Source organism: Saccostrea cucullata, unplaced genomic scaffold (genome assembly GCF_032062105.1).
Source record: "Saccostrea cucullata isolate Sc308-1 unplaced genomic scaffold, CSIRO_AGI_Scuc_v1 ctg2967, whole genome shotgun sequence".
NCBI classification, from domain to species: domain Eukaryota; kingdom Metazoa; phylum Mollusca; class Bivalvia; order Ostreida; family Ostreidae; genus Saccostrea; species Saccostrea cuccullata.
Genome location: NW_026929924.1, coordinates 37830 through 57075, shown reverse-complemented (window position 1 = coordinate 57075; position 19246 = coordinate 37830). Strand labels below are relative to the sequence as shown.

The 19246-nt window shown below is 31.6% G+C and overlaps 1 long non-coding RNA gene across 1 annotated transcript; it reads right to left on the bottom strand.

Moving 5' to 3' along the window:
• Window positions 1–12530: 12530 nt before the first annotated feature.
• LOC134282475 (uncharacterized) lies at window positions 12531–15598 on the bottom strand. Its single transcript, XR_009995299.1, has 3 exons — window positions 15350–15598; window positions 13336–13392; window positions 12531–12737 (listed from the first exon to the last, which is right to left on the bottom strand). It is a non-coding gene; the product is annotated as an uncharacterized LOC134282475 (long non-coding RNA).
• Between the last annotated feature and the right edge of the window lie 3648 nt (window positions 15599–19246).

Here is a 19246-nt window from a genome sequence, read left to right as displayed (position 1 = left end):
TCCGAGATCTAAAACATCAATCTAATCTTTTAATTCAAGATTAAGGTATATTATTGCATAAGCGATGCATCTAAGTGTTGTGTTGCTTCATGCTTAGACACAAATAGGTCTAGTTATAACAGTGTGCAATTGGTACCATTGGAATTGCAATAAATTCCAACAGATTTTTGGGAGTCCTGGTCTCCAAAAATTACAATTATGATATTGTCAATACGATAGTCATGCTATTTTAAACATCAACTTTAGAAAAAGGTGATAAACCTAGACAATTCTTAAAAAAATTGTCGCCCAGTTACTTTACTAAATGTCCTTTATAAACTTATATCTGAATGTTTAAGTTGTAAAATAAAGTCGACCCTAGAATATCTTATTTCTGATACACAAACAGGTTTCATTAAAGGTAGATTTATAGTGGAAAATACAAGATTTATTTATGACTTAATGTCTTATACAGAGTCTAATAATATTCCTGATCTGTTGATGCTATTAGACTTTGAGATAGCATTTGACTCAATTTCATGGACCTTTCTTTATAAAGTTTTGAAGTATTTTGGTTTTGGAAACAACATTTTTGAATGGGTTGAAATCCTAAATACTAATTTTAAAGCTTCAGTGTTACAATGTGGGTTTTTTTTTCAGAACATTTTTTTATTCAGAGGGGTTGTAGACAAGGAGATCCTGTTGCTACCTACTTGTTCCTCCTTTGTGCTGTTCTCATTAAACAAAACAGAGATATAAAAGGTATAATAGTAAAAGAAAAAGAACACAAAATCTCTCAATATTAGGGATGTCAATTTTACTCGGACAGCTTAGTCGAATAGTCGGAGGCTTTAGTCGAACGACAGTCGAATATTCGTTTAATTTTAATTATTTATTCATATCATTTTCACTGTCTTTTACCGATTAGTTTACAATATTTTTCCTGCGCTATCACCATTTTAAAACGAATTTCTGAATTGTAAACATGTACGTAGTACAATAAAAATTGTACATCAATTTGTATCCAATGTATTTAATTTCAAAATTAATATATTAGCCATACGTTTTATCTAATTGCAGGATAACAAACGCTCGTAATTGTCCTTTCTTTACATAACGGTAGAACAGAATTAAAGCCAATTTCTACGCGTCCGTCAATGATCTTTGACAGGTAAACAATTAAAGTGTGTCTCTTATAAAAAACAAAGAAAGAGCGAGAGTTTGGGTTAAATTTTAATTATGAAATTTTGTGCAAATAATCAATGATTGTTTGTAATTAATTTCATAAAAAGAATACATAGTATAATTACTCTCATAATGGACCCAAATTTACAATTTTGGAGGTAGACAATCATTAATGTTTTATTTTCCGTCCCAATCTGCTTTTTTAACAGTTATACTATTACCTTAATTGTACATATGATATTATTGATCTGTAAATAAATGAAATGGGCAAATCTAAGTTTATTATCTTACATTCAAAATTACTTTCATGAAACACATTTTAAACGAATAACCCACTAAAGAAATTTTAGTCGATAGTTGGTATGATCGAACGATAATCGAGTACTCGAATATTCGTTGACATCCCTACTCAATATGCAGATGATACCTCGCTTGCCCTTGACGGTTCACCAAAATCTTTGTTTGCTGCTCTTGATACATTGGATTTATTTTCACAATTATCTGGTTTAAAGATAAATAGTTCTAAGACAAAAATTCATTGGATTGGCTTGAAAAAATTTTCAAGTCAAGTTTTTCATCATACAAGATGGAAACTAGATTGGGGATCCACAACTTTTACTTTGCTTGGTATAACATTTTCTGTAGAGCTAGAAAATATTATTGAGTCAGACATAAATTACAAACTTGTTTTACCTAAAATTAAATCAATGATCCAACAATGGAAAAGGCGAATACTTACACCGATCGGTCGTGTCACCATTGTAAAAACGCTGATTTTACCAAAACTTACTCATTTATTTATTTCTCTTCCTACACCTACCTATGACATAATATCTTCATTGTGTAAGGACCTTTTTGAATTTATATGGAAATCAAAATGTGATAGAGTTAAAAGAGATGTAGTTACTCAGGATTATTTATCTGGAGGATTAAAAATGCTAAATATTGATTACTTCATAAAATCATTGAAATGTCCATGGGTCAAAAGATTGGTATCAGAAAGTAGTAAGCCATGGCTGGACATATTTTTAGGAATTAATGGTAGAAATGTTGTAAACAAATTTATGGATTTTGGTGATACTTATATTTTAAATAGTCTAATACCTCAAAATAATATTTTCTGATTTGATGTTTTTATTTCATGGCAACATGTTTTGAAGAATGTAAATCAGGATGTAGAAATGAAATGCAAGGCTTGCAATATTCCTATATGGTATAATTCAAATATTAAGGTAGAAAATAAAAGTATTTTTATAGAAAATTGGTATAACAGTGGAGTTAAAATATTGGGGATTTTTTTTTTCAGAAGATTGCAATTTTTTTTTTTCTCAAAAACTGCCTTCCAAGAAAAAAATTCAGCATTTCCAATGTTTGCATAATGCAGTATAATAGTACTATTTCTGCTATTTCCAAATTTTTAAAGAATATGTCAATAGATAGAATGAACTTGAGAAAACATTGTTTTGTCAGCCTAATTTACCATTTAATTTTGAAAATATTTTTCACATTGAAAAACGTACAAAGAGAAATTACACTATATAAATAAAAATGATATAATTCCTACAGCAATTCCAAAGTGGAATCAAGACTTATCTCCCTTTGGAGTGACAGATATTTGTATAAAAGATGGATTATATTTGTGGGGTGGTAGTAGTGGTACTGAAAGATGTTTTTAAAATTTGTTTTAAGACTACTTCTGATTCTTCTGTACAGTGGTTACAATATACAATTTCACATAGGATCCTCTCTGTAGATTCTTATCTTAAGAAAATCAATATAAAAACTACTGATGTTTGTAAGTTTTGTACCCAAGAAACTGAAACTGTACTGCATGTATTTCTTCATTGTGACCATATTATATCTTTATGGAGAAACTTGAGTTTACATACATACAGAACAATTTTAAAAGGAATTGCATTTAATGTTAAAAATATTATCTTAGGTGAATTACCACTTACAAATGATAATAGAATTGAAAACTTTATGATATTATACACAAAACAATATATATTTTCATGTTTATTGCAACCAAAAATACCTTCACTTCTTGGTTTACTTAGCTTTTTGAAAATGAAATACAATATTGAAAGATGCATATCTATCAACCATTCAAATCTACATTATTTTGAAGAACAATGGATTTTTTGGAAAAATATTTTTGAAAAAATGTAAGATTACACATGTATATGTAAGATGTTTGCTTAAATTAGTTTGCATGTTATAGACAACTGATTATTATAAAACAACCTTCATATTAATTGCAGCATCCGCTGGAAACATTAATATTAATTTAAAATGTAAATGGATGGGTGTGTGAGTGTTAAATATCCATTGTAATTTTGCTGTTATTTTAATTTGATTCTGTGCTTGATACAATGGATAATAAAAAAATATTTAATTTGCATTTAAGAAAAGTTTAATCTTCGCTTACTGCCTTAGGGGCCATCAGAGTTTCACAAAAAACTCTTGTTCCATATATTGAGAAGAGATTTCATGTGACCCCTTGACATTAACCTTCACGATTAACTATATTTGAAAAAATAAATTTTAGTGATAATTTATAAATGACATATGAAAAAGCGTTCATATTTGACACAATGTGTCATAAAATATGACATCTCACCCATAAAACACCGAAAGCGGGGGAACACAGTTCTATGAATTTGCTTGTTTCATGCAAACTCTGCTGATAAAAGAACATTGTTTAATTGTTTTAAGTACAAATGATACAAACTTTTTTTTCGAATAATTGAAATCTTAATACTGACTTTAAATTTTTCATTAAATATTTCACAAGAATGAGATCTAAGGAGATTTCATTTGACCAAAAAATGTATATATTTTTAAGGATGGTTACAGGAAGCTGGAAATTTGAACACAATTTCTTAATGTTTAAGAAAGTTTATCATAAACAACCAGAATACGCGGTCCAAAAGTATATAGCAATCATATTTTTTTAGTGCTACCAGGTACGTGTATATTTTGGCTAAGATTCCATGATTTGAACTAAATACTCAGAACATTCTTACACCATTAAAGTCAGACGACACATTCATCAAAAGTTTTTAATTTTTACTAAGAATTTGTCATTGAAGGTAAGGTACTTAAACAAGTTTCCTCACAAAAAAATAAGGAAACTTACCAGGCATTTGGACAAGATAACACAGGGTCATTGCAGGGTCATATTCTTTATAACCCTAATGGGTAATCACTTGAATGGCCTATATCACAACTTTTGGTGTATTTATATCTAAAACATTTTGAAAACAATGTAGACATCAGAAGAGAATGACAAATATGAATATTTTTATATACTAGTAATACCAAGAGAAACGGGACATATATTTAAGGAACGTGTCGTCTGACCTTAAACAAACACATTTATTTAACTTTTAAAAATTACGTTTGTCGTTAATATTTTTTCATAAAAATATTGCGTTTGTGGTTGAAATTAACTTTATAACAAGGAGGAAATTCTACTCTGATAAAAAAAGAGGTGGAAATTTTGCACTGGTGTGAGATTTCCCATCGGTGGAAAATCCTACTCTAGTGTACAATTTCCGGGTAGGGAAAGGGACTGGCTATGAGGGGAAATCCTACTCTACAACACCGGTATCGAAGTAATGGTATAGTAGACTAAGAGTTCATTTTTATGTGCAAAGTTAGTGTCTAAGAAAATCTAAGAAGAAAGGGGGAGGTTCCAGCAACAATTTAACATGTGTATTTGGACTAAAAGAGTTGAAAAGGGAATTTTATTCAAGGAATTTATAGGTATCTACGAAAGTTGAATTATTATTTACTCAGTTGTGAAAATTTTACCGTTTAAGGAATTTTTATAATAAGAACGATTTCGATATGTATAGTCCTTCCAGTATACAGCTGTATTTTTATAAAGTATGTATTTTAAAGCAAAATGCATACAGATATATGCAAGTTAAAATGATAGAGCTAAGGGGAGTAGATTTATGTAGTGAAATTACACTGCTTTTCTCAATTCTATGCAATCTTTTTTGGATTTGTATACATTATCAAAAATGAATTCAAATGGTTAAAAGTGCTCATTTCGGGGATCTCCCTACAAGTTTTTTGTTATCAGAAACACTTCATGCCATTTTCGGGGAAACATTTTAGAATGAGAAAAAATACCCAAAATATAGTCATAAGATATTATGCCCCTAAATAAATTATTTTCAATGGAATGCTACAACCCGAAAAAATCCATACGAGATACATTAATTACGATGCTATTTGAAGTGATACAATAAAAGATGTTGAAAGCAGTAAAGTAGAGCCCTCCTCCTTACATTTGAAAGTATAAAAAAATATAAGGATTACCAGATTTAATGTTTTACTTTATAAAAAAGGGGGTCAAATTTCTATGGGGGTCATTTTCCCACGTGTGTGTAGTAGAATTATTGGTCTGGTATGGTTTTCTACGGTCGAAAATGACTCCACTTATCGTAGAATATTGATCCTAGGTCATTTTTTCTACGTAGAAAAATGGCCCTCCTGGTCAATATTCTACGGGGGTCACTTTTCGTTGTAACACAGGAACGTCTGAAAGCCGAAAATGCAATAAAAATATTAAATAGCTGAAAAAGGGGGTGGGGGTTCCTTTCTCCTTTATTATAGAAAGTTCGAACAAAAATAAATTAATATATGCATGCTGTTACTTTAAAGGCATGGGAGGATAACGTGTTACCGTAAATATTAATAAACTTTAAGTTATTTTTCTTTGTCAAAGTGTGGAAATCCTCTTCCAAATCAGAAAAAAAACGTTTTAATTTCCAAACAATTCAGTTTCTCTAAAGGTTTTTGCGATGGTTATGATCCTTTTCAATGCACATCAGATAAACAACATCATTCTGTGATCACTCTAGAAAATGTAAAAGATTTTCGTTTTAAGTACTTTAAGCTTTGGTTAAAAAACGTGTTAGATGAAACATAATTCGGTAACGAACAGTATTCAACATTAAAAGTCCAAAATACAAAACAGCTACATGTAGGAGCAGAGCTGACATGGACCTCCTAAACGTCAAGAGTGGGATCAAGTGGCATGAAGGAGTAAGCATCCCCTGCTGAGTTGTCACACCCACCGTGTCCTCCTTTTCATGATCAGGAAAATTATCGGGAAATAGACACAAATAACTTTATTTGAAGCCATGTTTACTTTCCATGTTGTCGGTGTACTGTAAATTTGTTTGAATTCAAACTAAATAAGTACATTCCTCAACTTAAACGACCTTGAATGGATTTTTAATCTTGAATACTGTACGTATCTCAATTTGTTTCATTACACACAAAAATTCAACAAAAAATCACTTGCACGTGATATTTCTCTGCGCAACTTTCTAAAGAATCACCTTAATTCATTTGTTTTTATGTGGCTGGATAAAATGCAAAGCATGTTTTATTATAAGAAAAAAAAAAGAAAATCGAAAAATAAATCGGATATTTTTATTCTCAGTGAAATACATTTCATATAATTTCTGTTCATAAGTAATCAAAAAATGAACATGTCATGGAAGATGTTCTAATGTTTAGTTCTCATAACATTAACTCTTATGAAAAGGACAATCTTCGTTTTTGGAATTTGAATCCAATCCCTTTGACATGTTGCCAATAAAATATGTTCAAAACAATGTATAGCTCCATATATCCCGAAGCAGTAAAATATCACAATGAAAACAATATGTGTTTTGAAACACTGATGCCTCTATATTTCAACAAAGCGAAGGTTAAGCTTTACTTATATGCAGAATTAATATATTGGTATCAAAAGTAGGGTATTTTGACTGAAAATACAGTTGTGAAATATGAAAGAATGTCAAGGTAAAAGTGTTTTCATAAGTACAGAAATCCCCAGGGTCAAGGCAATTAGTATGAAATGAAAGGTCTTGCCACAAAGAATACATATGTGAAGTATGGAATCCATAGTTCTAACCCTTCAAAAGTTATGGCCAAGGTTACCGATTTAAAAAGTAGGTCTAACTCCAAGGTCATAAGGTCATATGGTCTAAAGGTAATAATTCTTGATATCAAATGAAAGGTATTGTCACACGGATAACATATTTGAAATATGATATCACTAGCCCTTAGCGTTTCAGAGTAATGGCCAATGTTAACATTTATTCAAAAGTACAGAAATCTCCAAGATTAGGGTCAAATGTCAAGGTTATTAATGAAAGATCTTGCAACAAAGAATATGTATGTGAAAAATAAAAGCCCTAGCCATAACTCTTCATAAATTATGGTCAAGGTTACTGATTTTAAAATGCATGTCAACCTCCAAGGGCAAGGGTTAAGATTTGGTGATACCCAGAGAAAGGTCTTGTCACTAGAATGTAATATGGAAAGTATGAATGCACTAGCCTTAACCCTTTTAAAGTTATGGTCAAGTTTTGCTTTTTAAAATTAGGTCAAGCTCCAAGGACAAGGTTATAGGGACAAAGTTCTTGGTATCCAATGAAGGGTCTTCTCACAAGGATAACATCTGTGATATATAACAGCCATATCCTTTACTGTTCAAAATTTATGGGCAAGGTTTAAGTTTTTTCACAAAGACAAATATCTCCAAGGTCAAGGTCAAAAGGTCATAGTTGTTGGTGTTCACTAAAGGGTCTTTTCACAAAAAAAATTATATGTAAAGTTTAAATTTCATCGCATCTACTTGTTAAAAGATATGGCATAAAAAAGGTTTAGAATTTTTGTGTGTGGGTCAAACTCCAAGGTCAAAAGGTCAAATTTGGTGGTACCAAAGACAGGTCTTGTCACAAGGAATACACATATTTAATATAAAAGTCATAGCTCCTCTAAATCAAAAGTTATGGGCAAGGTTTAAGGAGTTTTGCAGACAAACAGACAAACAGAGATACAGAGAGACGGACATACAGAGAGATAGACAGCTAGACAGACAGCTAGACAGACGGACGGACACGACAAAAACTACATACCCCCAATCTTCGTTTATGGGGGCATAAAAATTACAACAAAAAAACACAGGTAAACTGAAAGGTCATTGTATATATACATATATATACATACATCATATCCAATAGCAAAAAAAAAAAAAAAATAATAAAAATAATAATAATAATAATAATAATAATAATAATAATAATAAATTAAAAAAAATAAAATAAATATGAAAATTTCTGTACAAATTATTTTTCATTTCCTTAAACTCTGAAATGTTTAACACAAAAAAATTTCACTTTTTTTTGTCACAGTCAAAGAACTATATGCGGCATAATGCATATATTTGCCCCCACAAAAGTCAAATTTTGAAAACTTCCTGAAATGTGCTGAATTCAATAAATTGTATGAAAAATATAAATAAACAGAAAATATTACAGTGTCAAAGCAGTGTAATCACAGTTTTTATTTTATGACGTCACAAACTATTCCGATTTTATATTCTTTTTAAAAAAGAGTACAAAATGGACAAAATCTAAACAATTTAGCTTTAAAAGAAGTCGGTTCACTTTATGCATAAAATGGCACTGTAGATATACCAATTAATTGATCAACACTTGATTTTCTATTTGAAGCATTAAAATTAAACAGAGATTTGGTGTTTTCATATCCTATTAAAAAAATTCTCCTAAAATACGGGTTCTCAGTTTATACGGTCTCAATCAATGGACCGGTCTCCACGTCTCACAGTGGGGTTGGAACCCGTAATATATGCTAAACCAGACGCTCTAAACGCTGCGACACGCCACAAATAATGGTTCGTGAATATTTTCGTCAGATATAGAAGTATGTGGGTCAAGACTGACAGAAATTAATACTGTCATACTGTCATATGAATATACACGCCAGATGCAGTTACAGTGCTGCTATCCTATAAGTTGACAATTCTATCCTATCCTATCGTGAATCCTGCATCCACAATCCTATCCTGTTATTTCAGTCTAATCCTATCCTATCCTATCCTGCAACTCTCAGTTTTTTAATATTTAGGAATTAATATGATAAAAAGAAAAAAAAACGGAATGACCAGAAAAAAAATCAGTTATAATTATGGAATGCACTTAAATGTTATATTTTAATGGAGAAAAATAATCGAGATCGACATTCCATAATTCCTGACACGCTGCACAAATTAAATTTACCATTATCATAACTATTTCAAAAAAAATGTAAACAAACGGATTGAAATAAAACGTGGGCAAGTACTTATTTTGCGAACATATGTAAAGAATTTGGGCATCCAGAAGAAAGAATTCAAGAAAAAATATGATTAGACTTTGTTTTAATTTTCCATACTAACAATGGTCGGGAGACAAGGCCACAGGATCGCGACTTGCTCCCGGTGTGTTATAATTAATTATTTTTAAAAAACATAGGCCTATACGGTAATAATGTTTAAGAATATGTTTCATGTAAAATTTTATGTTTTTCTAAACCGAGCACCAAAAAAAAAAAAACATGCATGTACATGTATAGTCTAACTGTGCCTGTATAATATGTTTTTCTGTATGCGGTTCTAAAAATGAAGATATGATTACACGGGCCATAAACTAAACGGGCGTGTCAAAATTTATATCTAGAATATCTTGACTTTCACATATTAACATTTTGAATGTGGAATTGTCTTATTATATAAAATTTGAAATGTACGATTTTTTTAATTTAAATTCATATTTTTTTTATGCGAAGATTTTTCAAACATGCAAAACATATAGTAGCTGAATAAAATTCAAGTTATTCGAAATGTTACAATGTCTTATTTAACTTCATTTTCTTCTCAGTTTATGGTCAGTTCAGTGCCGTACAAATACATTTCAATTTCCAATTCTGTTTTTTTGTGTAATAATTCAATAATTTATGTTTAATAGAAAATATTCCCTAAATTGTCATTGTCAGACCCAGACAGATTGACAACAATAAATATTGTGGTGAGCTCACACATGTTCCTTAAATCTTATCAAACATGCATAAGAAATTAAGAATTCACAGTATTTACAGTATTTATAACTCATTCTTTAGTAAGCCAAGTTTGTTTTGACCTTGGCATTTGATCTTTGATGTTAATCAGTGTCTGAGTGAGGGATATTAAAATTCTCCACACATGTTCCTTAGATCATACAAAACATGCCTAAGAATTCACAGTATTTACAGCATTTATAATACATTCTTGAGTAAACCTTGTATTTGACCTTGACATTTGATCTTAAATTTTTCAGTATTTAAATGAGGAAAAAAATACTTGATCAACTTCACAATATTTTTATTCAGGTGATTCCTCAACAATGTTTATCAATTGAATGTTCTATTACTATGAGACAAATTCATTAAAAGTATCCATGTACAGAATTCACGAGATTCAATGCCAAGATCACAGATACATGTACATGTACTTTGTTCAAATCTAAGTTTATCAATGTTTTTATTACAGTTGTACTATGTTTTACATGCATATGATTTGGCTTCCTTATCCGTCGCTCAAACTGAATTTCAAATCACAGGAAGAAACGAGACCTTTCAGTTAGAACTGAAAGGCGGCTTTCAGTGACTTTTCAGTTGCCATTCAGCCACTGAATGGCAGGTACATTTCAGTGACCTTTCAGTTGCCTTTCAGTCATATTTCAGGTACCTTTCAGTCACCATTCAGCGGACACATTTCAGTTATCTTTCAGTGACCTTTCCGTCAACTTTCAGTGACCTTTCAGTCGACTTTCAGTGACCTTTCCGTCGTCTTTCAGTGACCTTTCCGTCGTCTTTCAGTAACCTTTCCGTTATCTTTTAGCACACATTTTAGTATCAATTCAGCGATTCTTTTACTGGCTTATCAATTTATAATCAGTAGTTTTTTCTTAAAAATATTTTGCATAAATTTATCATCCAATCTTAACTATGTTTTTGTTTTCTTATCGTAATAAAGGTACCTAAAACCGGTAATCATAGTTAGATGTTCAATTGTATTTCAAGTGTTTACCAAATGTTAAAAGACATACATATATATATGGCATATTTTCGATATGTTCGGACTAACTAAAATAAGAAGGATCTTTCTATTTCTTTTGATACTTTACTTAACAATTGTTTATTTATATGCTACAAAATAAATGATAACAGTTCAACTGAACTCGTTAAATTCAAGAAGTGTGAACTCATAAAATTCAAAATGATATTTAATTTTCTAGTAGATTTAAAAAAAAATCTTCAAATGATAAAAAAATAATCATCCGATTCTCGAATCAAAATTCAATTAAATGTCGTATAAGTTTGTTTTCTTTTTTCTTTCTGTAAATCTCTGATTCGGTGATAAATATTGATTTAATAAGCTTTTAAATTACTTAAAAATCAATCTGAAAAAAAAAAAAAATTGGAGGCTATCGATCAAAATGTGATCTTAATATTAGCAAAGAAAATGTGATCTTATTTTTTACAGCTCTAATATAGATTTGATTATTCCTATGTCATCTAATTATACATTCTACAGTTATTATATTTTTCATGGAAATATCTAATATTGAACGATGAGACAGAATTAATATTATTTATATCTTTTTCTGGAAGAACCTTGATATTATAAATTCCGTTTCTTAATTGTAAAACCCGCAGGATATTTCAGCTTTTGAAAGACATCATTATAAAATCATTTTACAGGAACAGAATACATCATTTATCTATGCCTCTTCTGGAAGAAACTTAATATTGTAGATTAAAGCTTTTTAAATGATACTGTTTAAAATAATTTGATAAATTTCTAGATAGAGAATTCAAAACGATCTCCGAGGAGAAGATTTCTTTGACAAGAACAGGTGCCCGTCGCCGATAATTGTCATCATCCCGATAAGAGATGTGTAATTAATCAGTCTGTCCCCAAAATCCGCGCAATTAACATAGAATATACAAAATATATACAAGATATATACACATCGCAACTCCTCGATACAACAGGTGAACCGTGTTCCATTTCGATTTCTACAAATTGATTGATTTTAATTCCACTGTTTTCAACAAGAAGTCGTAGCTCAATTGACAAGGTTACGGACTGTCACGCCGGGGGCCAGGGTTCGATTCTGGCAGTGGGAAAGATTTTTTATCTGGCATTAATTTTTTCCTTCATTTTTTAATCGAAAATATATTAACTAAATGCTATTAAGTCAGGAAAAAGTGAAATAAAATTTTTAAGTTAAAAAATAAGCCGATTATTTAATAAAAAGATGCAACTGAATGGTAACTGAAAGGTCACTGAAATGTACCTGCCATTCAGCCAACTGAATGGTAACGGAATGATCACGGAAAAGTCACGGGAAAGGATCTTTTCAGTGACCTTTCAGTGACCATTCAGTGGGCATTCAGTTACCATTCCGTCGACTGAATGGTGTAATTTCATCTTGTGAATGTCAGAGTTATTGTCAGAGAGATGGTTACAAACCGAACAGTTCCACAAATGTCAACAAATCACAGAAAAATGCACAGATCTCCTTAATAAAAGCACCATGATTTCAGACTTGGGACTCTTTGAAACTGGTTTGAACATCCTTCATCATTTACATGTAGTCTAACAGCATATGAGATGAACTGCAATCTGTACAGTTGAAATGAGCAGGGTTGTCCTGAATAAAAAATTATAGGCATGTAGATTGTTAATTTTGCCATATTACTGTAACACATTTAAACTGTTTTTGATTGTGATTATCTTTCACTTTTCATGTAAAATTGGCTTTATTTCACCTTTTTCTCTCCCAAAAGTAATGCATTAAGAAAAAATGGAAAATAAAATCTTATACTGAAACCTCAGTCATATCATTTTTTTTCTTAAAAATCTTATTTTACATTATTTACTTATAAGTACATTATAATTCATTTTATCTCGTTGACTTGCTAACAAGTATATGAATACTTTGGTTTGTGTGATTTTTTTTTCTTTTTTCTGCTTGTATTTATCTTTTTAATTAATGTTTTTCTTTGTTTGTTTGTTGTTGTTTTTTTGTCTTGAAATTTGAACATGTTGAATATGAAAAAGAAAAAATATATATAACAATGACATGATGACCAGAATAATTCAACATTGTTTTCAGTTTAATTTTTTTTATAAGAAGAAAATCACTTGTTCAGAGAATCTGCTGAGATGTCATCTCAACTCAGATAATGATGTTAATGTATTATAATGACCAAGCATAAATACATGATAAAAAATCAAATCATACATACTTTTTAGATTAAAATCCTTTATACTGTGATGACGCATGATGCAGGCAAATCCATTCTCTGTAAAAATGAATATTAAAAGATTAACTTATGTTTCATAACTCACAATACATCATACAAATGTGCATACAATGTAAGTGCAGTGCTGACTACTGAGTGAGCTTACTAAACATTTAAACAGTAGCATTAGAAATAGTCATGATGATTCTACATTCATTTATTAAAAATTGCACTGAAATGAAAGAAACTAATTTCTAACCTTACTAGGGAAATGATAATAGTAACAAAAACTGATTAAGGCATAATACATATGATGGTTTTAGTCTAAGAGCTTATTGATAGCTAATTGAATCATGTGACACAGTATTTGTAAATATTTACCCCCATCCCCTTCTATCTACACTACTTCTTCCTATTTTTCTGCACCCCATTTTTGTTTACATAAAATAGAATAAAATGTTAATAATTTAAGTCATGAGGACATTGTTTAAAGGGCGAAATATGTGTAAAAATGCACAGTATACTTACATGTACACGTTCTCAGTCTAGACGAACTCCAAAAACGGCGTTAACGGAAGTGAGAATTTCAGTCCAGAAAAGACTCCAAAAAACGAGTCCAACGCATGCGCAGTTATATAAAAAAACGGTGAAAAATCGTGAAAAGTGGGCTCTTATAAAAAGTGTTTTTGCAAAAAATTGGATTACCTTACAATAATGTAAGTTCTCAGAAATGATTAATAATAAATGATTTTAGAGAACTTATTTGTTAGAATTTTGATTTCATGTGCAAATAGTTTTTAATTTCAAGTCAAAGTTGACCAACTTCGAGGTTCAGCCAGACATCGTACAAGTAGGATACAAAATACAAATTAAACAGTCGTAATCTTATGAAAACATCTCTGTGGTTGATAATTTGTTTGTAGTGACTAAGTTAGTCATTTTAGAACTACTTTTACTGATTTTAGAAGTTTATTTTGTAAGTAAGGAACGCTGGCGAATTTTCAGTTCGAATTTCCTCTGTCTTTCATGTCTATCGTGTACGAATGAATTTCAGCATGTTTAGATCAGCAATGAGCAACTGCATTGTAAATACATCTTACCAATAATTAAAAAAGTACTGAATTGATGGTTTTAATCATAAATAAGAGTCGATCTGGTGACAGTTACATGAGAATCCATTCAGTTTCCACATTTCCTCCGAGGCTTTTTTGAAGAAAGCTCACGTTTCAGGTTAGATCAAATGCAAAAAAATAAACGTTTGGGAATTAAATTTATAATAAAAGGGAAAAATATGTTCAGTTGAATAATGTAATATATATGTTGTAACTGTTAAACATTGACCGAATTTTTACCTATTTGTAATATTATTTCGTCATATAATCCTGTAGTACATCTGAATATTTAGAGCGTTAGTTATCACCATCGGTATATATATACCTAATGTTTTCACATATGAATAGATATAATCATGGAAACATTTTTAGAATTATAATCTATGAGTTTAAGAACTTTAAAAAAATCATTCTTTTAAAATTACGGTTAAAAAGTCTTCTCAAATCGAACCTGTTAATATCTCTGCTCCGCCGCCAAAATTGTGCGGTTTTTCATAAAAAAAAACGATATATAAGTGTCTTAGAAGTAAAATTTAAGCATCTTTATAGTAGGAATGGCATAAAATTTAAATCAAGGGGACAATAAATTAAGTTAGAAAATTAATTCTTACCGACTTTATTGAATCCCGGTGTCGTACGTATATCCCAAATCACTATTATGCAAGAATACAGAGCGATAAATAAGTAAATAACCACTTAATAATTAATGGGTACAATTATTTGTTCAACAAAAATTGAAATCCAGTCACAGTTTACTAAATACAGCCATTATTCAGTCGTATATGTGGAGAAAGCGAACGACAATCCATCGTTTGTTTACATCGGAAGCCATTTTTGCCGCAATGCATGACGGAGCCAAAGACTTCCTTTTTGGAGTTCACGCCGTTTTTGGAGTTCGTCTAGACTGGTTCTCGCACATCATCTATTCAATTCTGCGGTCGACGGTTCCAGTGGAATTATCCAATCAAACAGAGCATATTTAACAGAAAAACATGTTACTACACTTTTACACAAGTAAGAATCGGTTAAATCATCCAAACAAGCTGAAGAAATACGGTCTTTCGATGCATATCTCTTCGTTGTTTACATTCTTAAATTCTTCCGGTTCTCGTTCACGGTTAGATCGTACGCCGTATTACTCGACGTTTATAATGTAAATCTGTTTTTAGAAAAGAGAATGTTTTATTTTCTATTGAAATTTTTTAAATATTTCTTTTGAAACATTTTATATTGTATTTCGTTTTTGTAATTTATTCTGAAATATGAATAAACCTTTCCTCGAATCTGATTGGCTGTAGGATACAGGATAGGATAGGATAGGATAGGATTGGATTAACTTCTCTATGTTTCTATCGTGAATCCTCAATCCTGAATCCTATCCAATCCCATCCCATGTCAACTTGTTGGATAGCAGCACTGTACATGTAGATGTAGTGCTAAATAGGAAGTTGTCATGAGATTTTTATTAAAATATACCCAACTTTATGGCATGCCTTAAATAAAGTATAAGCTGAAATTTCAAACTTCTTTAATTAGAAATTGTTGAGAAAACTGTAACATGGTATTGACAGAGTTACGATAAAACACGAAATTGACATCAGATGTGAACAGAAATTATTCCCAAGACAACTTAACAGATGAACAGACACACAATGCTAAATAATTTACCCAATTTTCCTTCGAAGCGGCGGCAAACAAGTCGTTATCACTGATATCGCTAAAATTATATAATTATTGAAAAATACCGAATAAGTGGAAATTGCAGCGAGGATTTAATTTTGGCATTATAAGCGAGGGTGTTGGGGTCGCTAAAATTGAATATCGCTAAAAATTAATTGTGCTTTATTTGAAATATTTGAAATATCTTCTTAAGTGAGCATTTTATAAAAGCTTAAATTACTTCTCGCTAAAAATAAAATACCAATTTCAAATTTTCAATTTTGTTGTTAAAACTGCTTTTCATCACAAGGATAAAATGTACTCCCATTCACGAAGTCAAATGAACATTGATTAGAGAATTCAGCTTTAAAATTTATAATTTTACTCTGACAAATATTGCAATTACATACCCAGTGGAGTTTCCATTTAAAACGAGTATCACACACATACGAAGGGAAATCGATGTTTTTATGCCATTTGCATTTAATTCCATTAAAAGTACATGTATGACAAGCGCAATTGAACATTTTATTACGAACAAAGTGTTTACATCTAAACCTGCATACATAAACTATAGGATTTTCAAATGACATGGTTTTCGATGAAAGTTCATCTGTTTCCGTAATGACTTGTTCGGTGAGCATTTCCCTTCCTTCTTTTTTTCTCCTAATTACTTCAGGTTTAAAACCTTTGCATGCTTTTGGTAAACAAACATCAATAAAGTATTTGACAAACTCAATGTCAGATTGAAGTTTCAGCAGTATCAAAGTAGCATCATCATCTGACACAACCTTCCTGATTATTTTTGGAGTTGCCCATTTTCTTACAGCATCTGCTCCATAATTCTCAAGAATCTGTAGAATGTTTTCAATAGTTTGAACGAATGAAAGTTTGGGATCAGGCATTTTCGGAAAGAGATTTAACATGCTTATCAAATCAAAAGGGAGGTCCTTTTCCCATTTTGCCCCAATGCCTAAACAAAACATCTTGTGAGAAGATGGTGAATCGTGTTTGATAAGGTTGTTAATAACGAAAGAGTCCACTCTCTCCTCTTCTCGAAGACACCATCACCAATGCTGGATTTCATAGATCCAGAAACATCAACAATAATGCCTGTCAACACGTTTTCTTCCATTTTCTCTCCTGTAAAATGAAATATTTATTTATTAATAGTACATACTACTGGCTTTCAAAACCCATGATAGTATGAAAATTCCGTCTATCTCATTCTGTTACCTACCACATTTCATAACTACATGTATGTACTGTATATCACTATACTAGTAAATGACACGGTATGCATAATTTTTTAAAGCAGTAATCCACAGCATGGTGTACTTACAGGTAAGCCCTTGTATGACTACTGCTATCTATAGTAGCCTACAGAATGTCACAGAAAATGCACCAGAGTGCCCGTATGTGCTAACGGTTTCAAAATAAATATTTGCTAACTAATATTAGCTTAGTCTGATCCTTGTTTGCACTGCCGCGTCATATCTAAGACGTTAACATAGGTAATCACTATTACTTCGCTAAACGCTTGACATTAGAAGTTTAAGTCACGGGTCTTTCGGATATGACCTCAAAAACTTAAGTGCCGTGTGGCAATAGGCGTTGGCACGTTTTAAAAAACACACACTGCTTAATGGTGCTGAGTGCAAACGTCTAAATTTGAAGCTCTTTACCGTCAAATGTTCCGTGACGTCTCCGTATGTGTATGAAATGACCGAGAAGGACCTTAAAAACATACAATCAATCCATCAATCGAAAAATATGACAATATGTCTTATTGTTGTTAAAGCATCATAACACCCCCTTACGCCTATCTACTTTTATGATTGATTGATTGTATATTGTTTAACGTCCCTCTTGAGAATTTTTCACCCATATGGAGACGTCACCGATGCCGGTGAAGGGCTTCAAATTTAGACCTATACTCGGCACTCAGGGCCATTGAGCAGTGAGGGTTCTTTATCGTGCCAACGCCTACCGTGACACGGGACCTACGTTTTTAAGGTCATATCCGAAAGACCCGTGACTTTCACTTCTAGTGCCGAGCGCTTGGCGAAGGAACAGTCACTACCTATGTTTACGTCTTAGGTATGACGCGGCGCCGCGATCGAGAATCGAACCCGGGCCTCCCGATCACGAAGCGAACGCTCTACCACTAGGCTACCGTGACCGGTCTCTACTTTTATGAGATAAAATTTAATTTTGGCATAAATTCCACTTCACCTATTGCTACAGGAAAATTAATGATTTTATCTTCGTATGGTAGCATATTGCAACCCCTACATGAAAGATAAATTATGTTAACACGCAAGAATAGAATGTGAACATGGAAGATAATTATGTTGAGATTAAATATACTTATTAAAAAAACAGTGCTTTTTTTAAGGACAGATGATGCAGACACACTTTTGTCAAAAAAAAATGAAAATAACGACTTGAGTCAGGGTACCTGTAAAGTGAGAAACGAAATAGAAACGAAACGAAACGAAACGAACTGAAACGAAACGAAATCTACCGAAACGAAACGAAATCTACCGAAACGAAACGAAACCTACCGAAACGAAACGAAATCAAGACGAAACGAAACGAAATCAAAACGAAACCTGCCGAAACGAAACGTAACAAAACTTTTAGAATGTTTATATGGTCTATTTTTTACTTCATATGAAATTTATATAGTTCAAGCACCACAGGCAATTGTTTCGCTTCAAGTTCCTACATAGTGTGACAATCACTTGTGTATCAGGGTAGCTTTATGGCCTGTAACAATGATTTCCCATAGTTCTTTGTCGTTGCAAAAGTCACGTGATTAAATTGGCTGGGACATTCCCGGGTGAGCTGCCGTGTGAGTAACACGTACATTAGAGGGCAGTCGAGTTTACTGCAGGGGCAGTATATTTTGCAGTATGCAACGTACAGAACCTAACTAGTAACTAAAGGCACGGAAGAGCAGACCGTGGTATGTATATTTTGTGTTTTTGAATTTATTCTTAGAGTGTATTTTGTAAGTATTCTTGTTTATCGAGTGACCTAAATATAACCTTGGCTTACATTCACTTGTCTAACTTACCTGTGTGAGCAGTCAAGTGTATCGGTAGCGAGAGTTTAAATACCCAGTTCTTTTACTGTCG